General features: G+C 43.3%; 1 long non-coding RNA gene across 3 annotated transcripts; it reads right to left on the bottom strand.

The window, feature by feature from the left end:
• Positions 1-388: 388 nt before the first annotated feature.
• Positions 389-8429, bottom strand: LOC112807211 (uncharacterized). 3 transcript variants are annotated; one of them, XR_012376366.1, is made up of 3 exons: positions 8302-8429; positions 1585-1638; positions 389-1034 (listed from the first exon to the last, which is right to left on the bottom strand). It is a non-coding gene; the product is annotated as an uncharacterized lncRNA (long non-coding RNA). The 3 variants fall into 3 exon arrangements; XR_003204031.2 differs by lacking the exon at positions 8302-8429 and adding an exon at positions 7921-8140; XR_003204030.2 differs by lacking the exon at positions 8302-8429 and adding an exon at positions 1738-2737.
• Between the last annotated feature and the right edge of the window lie 365 nt (positions 8430-8794).

The following is an 8794-nucleotide window of genomic DNA, read 5'->3' as shown; positions in this document are numbered from 1 at the left end:
AATAACCTTAAGGACATATGTGGGCTCAAAGTGGAGGCACAGAAAAAGGTAATTTTTTATTATTATTTTATTTTGAGAGAGAGAGAGAGTCCATGAGCATGAGTGAGGGGAGGGGCAGAGGGAGAGAGAATCTCAAGCAGACTCCATGCTGAGCATGGAGCTGGATGCAGGGCTCGACTTCATGACCCTGAGATCATGACCCGAGCTGAAACCAAGAGTCAGACGCTCAACAGCTCAGCCACCCAGGCGCCCCAGAAAAAGATAATTTCATGCAAATGAAACCAACAGAGAGCAGGGGTAGCTATACTTATATAAGACAAAATAGACTTTAAGTCAAAAACTGTAAAAGAGATCAACCCCCCCCCAAGTCCCCTCCCAAACTAACAAGAGAGAAAGAAGGTCATACTATAAGGATAAAAGAGTCACTTCATCAAGAGTATATAACTATTGTAAATAGCTATGTACCTGACACCGGAGGACCTAAATATATAAAGCAAATACTGACATGTCATTAGTGACTCGAAGCATAATGAACCCAGCAACTAGGAGTTGCCCAACAAGGCCTGCTGGCATCTGTCATATCTCTTAAGTTAGGAGGCCATACAGAAGAAGTCCAAGCAAGTCTGGTACCTGCTGGAAAATCTTCTCTGGATAAGTTAGGGTCTGAAGAATATATTAGTTTTGCAACAGAAGCCCATGGATATTTAATCACAAAAGGTGTTTCCTAGATCAAGTCAAGAATCAAGGGTGCCTCCGGGACAGGGCACCTCCCTGAGGTGATTGACTAACACGTATCAGCAAGGGTGGAGAATGAGGATGGAGGGGCAGGAGGTCAAGGAGCAATGACTGAGACAGTGGGCAGACCATAAAATGGAGCATTTGGGAACATGGCCGTCAGACAAGGCCTCTCAAAGGTGTGAACCCCAGGCTCTTCACCGCGCAGACTCCGATGCCTGCCCCAGCTTCCTTTCCAAGCCGCCGTAGGGGAAATTGATTTTCTTCGGTATCTTTCTCAATGAGAAAACATCTTTCTGCTGCAAAGAAGGAGGAACCAAGAAATTATGAAGCGCAGGCAAGGAGACGAATGTTAAGAGTTGAACCACTGCTGGAGATTAAGTGGGCAGGGTTTCCTCAAGGGGAGTGGCCTGGACACCCAAACTCCCTGCCTCCTTTTTCTCTCCCCACCCCCACCCCCATTCCGTAGCCAGGGGCAAGGTCCTTACCTCTCATAGTCCCCAGAGATGGGGGAGGAATAGCATTGAGCATTTACACCCAGAACCTTCAACTTTATAACCTACTTCTCCTCAAAGGACTCAGGACAACAGAGCTCAAAGCAGGGCCAGAAGGTACAGCTGGGGCCGCAGAGGTTGGTCCAGTTCAGGGGCAGGATAGTGTCATCATGACAGCAGTACTCTAAGGGGTTGTAGATCTTGTCCCCACACCTGGGCGCCTGATGGCACAGCCACGCCTCTGGGCCAGTAGGGGCGTCTGAGCAGACATTGCTGGTGTGAGCTCTGTGAACCATGACCCCACTTCCCAAGGGGAGCCCTGTCCCTCTTCACTCCTCCTCATTCTTGTACTCACCTGTGACTGTCTTTGAGCACTGGAGGAGAAGGAAGGCTAACACACAGACAGGAGCTGGAGGAGAAGGAAAGGAGGTTGAGGATGGGGCTTCTGGAATGTGGCCATTGGGCTGACTGACCTCAGGAAGGACAGGCCAGTATGGGGAAGACTTACACCCCGATTTTCTCTACAGGCTTCGGTTTGGGGCCATCTCTGCATAGGGTCTAGTTCCTGAAGGAGGTGAGAGTTCAGACAGCTGGGCCTGAGCAGCTGTCTTTCCCTGCAGGAGAGAATGCAGGGAAAACTCTTGGGATGCCATAGCTTAGGATTCTAAGAATGCAGTGAAGTTGCCCAGTTGGGAGAGAGGGTGGGGCAGGTGTCAAAGATATCGAGAGGGTGAAGAAGAAGAGGAAGGAAGCTGAGGTGAGATTGACAAGGAGAGAATTTGGGTGCAGAGTTGCTTTGGGGATATGATTGGGCTTGAATTGTCTTGGAGGTGGAGCTCCCCTTACCTGTATTGCAGCTTCTGGACTCTCCCTGACTGTGGATGGAGTTGGAGAGATACAGGAGATGGGAAAGAAGGAATGGGGCATGAAGGGATTTTAGAGATGCACTCACATGACTGGGGTAGTGATTCACATATTCCGCAGTTGTCTTTATTTTGAAAGCTTGTAGAGGCAGGTAACAATGGGATTATATGGATGAAACAGGAGGTGAGGCTATGGTTTCATCTTCTACACTTGCAAATGGAAAATGTCCCATTATTCCATAACCTCTGGCCCCTCCTGGGCTACTGTGTATCAGATAGTGAAGGCATCTCTGAGGATCACTCCATGTTGTGGTTCTAGAATGCTGCTGGCCTTCGGCATGATTGGGCATTATCGGTTAAGGTGCAATCAGAGAGGGTGGCTCTCTCCATTTATTTTAAGCTTTTTCCCCGACAAAACACCTGGTATTTCTGTATTTCCCAAGTACCTTATCCTTAGAAGTTTCAAGAGATTCTGTCCCAAACCACTTTGTTTACTCTGTGGAAAGCTATTTGGAATCAGCCTCACAGTTGTCACATGACCTAGCAGAAGTGCACAGGCTCCTTAAACTCCAGAAGGGAATCAGAGGAGAGCAACAGTTGCAATTTCTTTTCAGGGGGTTGTTGTGAGGATCCAAAGAGGGTATGGTTCTAGAGGGCAGATCATAATAATGTTAATAATAAGAGGGCGCCTGGGTGGCTCAGTCCATTAAGCATCTGACTCTTGATTTTGGCTCAGGTTATGATCTCAGGATTGTGAGATCAAGCCCCACCTCTGTTCTTCCCACCACTCACTCTCTCTCTCTCTCTCAAATAAATAAAATATTTAATAATAATAGTAATAATAATAATAAGTAGCAGGGGCTCCTGGGTGGTGCAGTCAGTTAAGCGTCTCTTGATTTCAGCTCAGGTCATGATCTCATGGGTCATGAGATGTAGCCCCATGTCAGGCTCTGAGCTCAGCACAGAGTCTGCTTGTCCCTCCCTCCCTCCCCCTCTGCCTCTCTCCTGACGCTCACGCTATTTCTCTCTCTCTCTCTCAAATAAATAAATAAAATCTCCTAAAAAAAATGATCCACTACTAGAGGGGAAAGTACCAGCCAAAATCATTTTGGGGAATAAAACTGGGGGAGGAGGGACCTTTACTAGATGTGGTCTGCTTATAAAACTTCAGGGAAAGGTTTTAAAGCCTTCTATGATAATAGCTGTTTGTGAGATGCATTTATTGAATTGCTAAGTAATAACAGTGGCTTTTTATCATGTCCCACTTCCCCTTAAATTTCACTTTAAAAGTTTAAAATCCGTTACGCTTTTTGCCCTTGGGATTTTTCTGGCTTCTGGGCTTTTTTTTTTTTAATGTTTAAAAATATGTTGGCACAATAGTTCAGTTCTTTACCAGTGACTTAGGCATAATACAGTTTTTGTCATTGGAATTTAGTGAGTATTAGTCATGCACATATGGGGAAATATGTTTGGGTATGCTGTTGGGATATTGTAAGAACTAGTCCTTTTGCATCATGCCTGTGATTACTAATCACTTTTCTTCCTCTTTAAGGCACAAATAAAGGTTTTGAGTTCTAAACAAACAAGGTAAGACAATTCAGCAATGCTAGCTGGAGACTTCACCACCCTCATTTTCAGTAATAGAACAATAAGGCAGATAGATGGTCATCAAGAATATAGAATACTTGGGGCGCCTGGGTGGCTCAGTCATTAAGCGTCTGCCTTCGGCTCAGGTCATGATCCCAGGGTCCTGGGATCAAGCCCCGCATCAGGCCCCTGCTCAGCGGGAAGCCTGCTTCTCCCTCTCCTACTCCCCCTGCTTGTGTTCCCTCTCTCACTGTCTCTCTCTCTCTCTCTCTCTCTCTCTGTCAAAATAAATAAATAAAATCTTTTAAAAAAAGAATATGGAATACTTGGAAAATCACTAGAAACCCACTAAAACTAACAGACATCTGTAGAACACTTCAAAATAGCAAAATACACATTCTTCCCAAATACGCACGTAACATTCTACAGGATATGCTATATTCTAGGCCATTTAAAAAAGCCTCGATAACGTAAAAGGATTGAAGTCCTACAAAGTATGTTCTCTGACCACAGTGGAACTAAATGAGAAATAAATAACAGAAGGAAATTTGGGAGACTCACAAGTATGTGGCAATTTAAAACCCAACTCCTAAGTAAAATAACCAGTGGATCAAGAAAAAAATCACAAAGGAAAATAAAAAATAGTTTGAGACAAATGAAAATGAAACCACACTGTATCAAAACATATGGCATATAGCTTATAGCAGTAATGACAGAGAACTTTATAGACATAAACACCTAAGTGATGAAAGAAGAAAGCTCTCAAAGCAATAATTTAGTCTTCTGACTGGAAAAATAAAAGCAAACAGACCCAGAGGAGAAGAACTAAGGAAATAGTGAAGATACCAAAGAAAATAAATGAAGTGGGAGAAGAGAAAAAACAAAAATTCAATAAAATCAAAAGTGTGGTCTTTGAAAAAATTAACGGAATTAATAAACCTTTAGCTAAAATGACCAAGAAAAAATCTTTAATGCCAATCATTCATAAACTTAAAAAAATGAAATAACAGAACTTTCCAACTCTCTTTATGAGGTTAATATTACCCTGATATCAAAAGCAGACAAAGATACCACGAGAAAAGAAAACTATAGACCAATATCTCTTATGAATATAAACTAAAAAATTCTCAAAAAAAAATACTAGCAAACAAAATCCAGCAGCTTGTATAAAGAATTCTACACCATGACCAAGTGGGATTTATCCCAGGAATGCAAGGTTGGTTCAACATATGAAAATTAATCAACATAAGAAACCTTATTAGTAGAATATGGTGGGGGGAAACATGATTATCTCAAATGATACAGAAAAGGCATTTGACAGAATCTACATTCTTTCATGATTAAAAAGAACAAAAACAAAGAACAAACTGGGGAGGAAGAGAGCTTTCTCAGCCTGATAAAGGGTATCTACAAGAAAACCCACAGCTTGCTGTAATGCCAAAAGACTGAGTGCTCCCCCCTAACATCAGGAACAGGACAAGTATATCCACTCTCACCATTCAATTTAATACAGCACTGGAGGTTCAAGCCAGAGAAATTAAGCAAGAAAAGAAAAAAAAATCGGATTGGAAAAAAAGATGTAAAACTATTTCTGTTAGCAAATGACATGATCATCTTGTACATTAAAAATGCTTAAGGAAGCTACTAAGAACTATAGAACCACTATAGAACTAACAGGCGCAGTAAGCAAGGTTGCAAGGTACAAGACCAACATATAAAAACCCATTGTATACATTAGCAAAGAACCATCTGACATTGAAATTAAGAAAATAGGGACAACTGGGTGGCTCAGTGGGTTAAGCATCTGCCTTTGGCTCAGGTCATGATCCCAGGGTCCCACATCAGGCTCCTTGCTCATTGAGGAGCCTGCTTCTCCCTCTGCCTGCTACTCCCCCTGTTTGTGCTCTCTCTCAGATAGATAGATAGATAGATAGATAGATAGATAGATAGATAGATAGATAAAATCTTTTTTAAAAAACTTAAAATAATTCTACTTACAACAGTACCAACAATAATAAAATACTTGTTAATAAATTTAACAAAAGAAATGCAGAACGTGTACACGGAAAACCATGAAACTGTTGAAGGATTTAAAGAACATGTAAATAAATTGAACTACATCCGTGTCCATAAATTGAGAAACAATACTGTTAAGATGCCAGTGCCCCCAAGTTGACCTATAAATTCAATGCAATCCCTATCACAATTCTAGCAGGTTTCTCTGCAGAAATTAACAAGCTGATCCTGAAATTCATATTGGAATGTAAGAGACTCAGAATAGCCAAAGCAAAGAGGAACAAAATTTTTGAACTGACGCTCCATGATTCTAAAGCTTACTACAAAGCCTCAGTAGTTAATTCAGTGTGGTAATGACCTAAGAGATGCACATATAGATCAATGAACAGAATCAACAGTCCAGAAATAAACCCGTATATTTATGGTCAATTAAATTCCAACAAAAGTGCTATGACAAATAAGGATAAGAATAATCTTTTCAACAAATGGTGCTGGGAAAACTGGGTGTCTGTATGCAAAAAGAGACTAAGAAGGACATGGAGGAGAGAAAGAAGGAGAACAAGAGGGATCCCTTCCACATACTGTACCCAAAGATTAACTTCAAATTGGTCATAGACCTAAATATAAGAATTAATGCTGTAAAACTCTTAGCAGAAAACAGTGGAGTAAATCTTAAGGACTTTGGCTTAGGCAGTGTTTTCTTAGCTATGACATCAAAAGCCCAAGAGACAAAAAAATAGAATTTGTCAAAATTGAAAACCTATGTACTACACACAAAATATCAAGGATGTGAAAAGACAATCATGTCATGGGAGAAAAATATTTGCATATCACATATATGATAAGGGATGAGTATCCAGAATATGCTGAAAAACTCTTACAACTCAATAATGAAAGGACACTACAATTTAAAAGTGGGAAAAGTATCTGAGCACTTTTCCAAAAAGGATGTAGAGACAGCCAATCAGCACACGAAGAGATGCTCATCACTGTTCACCAAGGGAATGCAAATTAAAACTACAAGATATCACTTCACTCCCACTAGGATGACTGTAATAAAAAGAAAAGTGGAAAATAACAAGGATTGGAGAGGAGGTAGAGAAATCTGAACTCTCGTTACATTGCCGATAGGAACATAAAATCGTTTAGCCGCAGTGGGAAGCAGTTTGACAGTTCCTCAGAGAGTTAAACATAGAATTACCCTTTGACCCAGCAATTCTGCTCCTAGGTCCTTACCCCACAGAACTGAGAACAGGTACTCAAGACAAATATGTGTATACACATATTTGTAACAGCACCATTCCCAGTGGCCAAAAGATGGGAACAGCCCAAAGGTCCATTAACAGATGAATGGATAAACTAGTTGTGGGATCTACGCACAGTGGAATAGTATTCAGCTCTATAAAGGAAGGAAGTACTGATAAATTCTACAGTGTCAATAAATCTCAAAAATATGCAAAGTGAAAGACGAAAGTAACGTAAAAGGCCACATATGGTAGGATTGATTCCCTTCATACGAAATGTCTAAAATAATAGGAAAATCCGTGGAGACGGAATGCAGATTGGTGGTTGCCAGGGGTAAGGACAAGGGGGAATGGGGAGCAACATTAAATGGGTATGAGGTGGCCTCTGGCTCCAATCCTAGGGTGGCTCAGATAAAAAACAATTCTGGAAGATGGTTGGGTGACTTTTCTTCAACGTGAGAGAGAGAAGAAGGGAGGGGGGAGGGGAAGGGAATACAGGGAAGGAGGTAAGAGAGACGTAGTTACCCAAACGGAAGTGTTATGAACGTAGCAGGCATTGCTCATCTGGTTGGACCATAGATGACAAAACTCCATCCACTTCTCCTTCCTCCCTGCGTCTGGACTGGAATAAGCCCCTAACTTGGGCACAGATCTGGGTGCAATTGGGCTTCATGCCTGGGACCTTCCACCTCCCAACAGCCTGATCTGAGAGCTCAAGGACTTGGGGAAACAGTGGAAGGAGAGGCAGAAGGTGCAGTTGGAGCCACAGAGGCAGGCCCATTTAGAGGATAGGAAGGTCCCCTCACCACCGCTCCAAGAGGTTTGTAGGGCTCTATACCTAAGCACCAGTGGCTACATCCACAGTCCAGTATCCGGGGGAGTCAGAGCTGGATTGGATTCCAAGGATTAGCCTAGGACCTCTGGAGCCCCGACTTCCATCCATGGTACCATCTCCTTCCTCCACACTACACCTGCTCTCACCTTCGACTCCTTCTGAGCCTGAGCTCAGGAGTTCAGAATGGAAGGCGGCAGCTGAGAAGCAGAGCGGCATGAGAATGATGGAGAGAGTATCAGCACCAGGGTACAGAAGAAGATGGTTACTGAGCTGCATTCACTGTGGGCCACATCTCAGAGTGGATGTTGACACGGACTCGGGGTGGCAGGGAGGGCTCCGGGAAGGGCTGGGTCTAACAGTTGCAGGTCAGGGGAGAGACTGAGGTGCAGTCAGAGATCCCCTGGGGATGATTACCAAATAGGAAGCCAAGAATTGAACAGGCGAGAGCATTACATTTGAGGTTCAGAGGTACATTAGGGATGTGACGAGACAGAAGCTTGGGACCTGAGTGCCCCATGGATCCTTACCAAAGATCCTGGGCACCACGGTTCTTGATTCTTGGCTCCAGAGCAGCTGAGGGCAAAGCAGCCCCAGAGCTGGGTCTGGGACTTTATACTGGGACTTTGATGGACACCCTTACCCCCCACCTGGGGAACCTACTAGACTCACAGGACAACAGAGGAGGCTGAGCCGCTGAAAGGGGAGGGGCATGAAGACTCACTGTTATGTTGAGCCTACCTTCAGCCTCCCCAGGAAACACCTGGGACCAAGGATGTGAGAGTGAATCAATTTTTTATTTATTTTATTTATTTTTAAAGATTTTATTTATTTGAGAGAGAGCAAGAGCATGAGGGGGGTGAAGGGCAGAGGGAAAAGTGGGCTCCCCGCTGAGCAGGGTACCTGATGTGGGGCTTGATCCTGGGACCCCGGGATCATGACCGGAGCCGAAGGCAGATACTTAACCGACTGAGCCACCCAGCGCCCCTGAATCCATTTTTTAGAAGTGATGGGGCAGCTAAA

The sequence above is a fragment of the Callorhinus ursinus genome, unplaced genomic scaffold, assembly GCF_003265705.2.
Source record: "Callorhinus ursinus isolate GAN/ISIS: 27379988/994484 unplaced genomic scaffold, GSC_fseal_2.0 scaffold71, whole genome shotgun sequence".
Classification (NCBI taxonomy): Eukaryota; Metazoa; Chordata; class Mammalia; order Carnivora; family Otariidae; genus Callorhinus; species Callorhinus ursinus.
The sequence above is the reverse complement of the archived record's forward strand: the minus strand, read 5'-3'. Positions and strand labels throughout refer to the sequence as shown.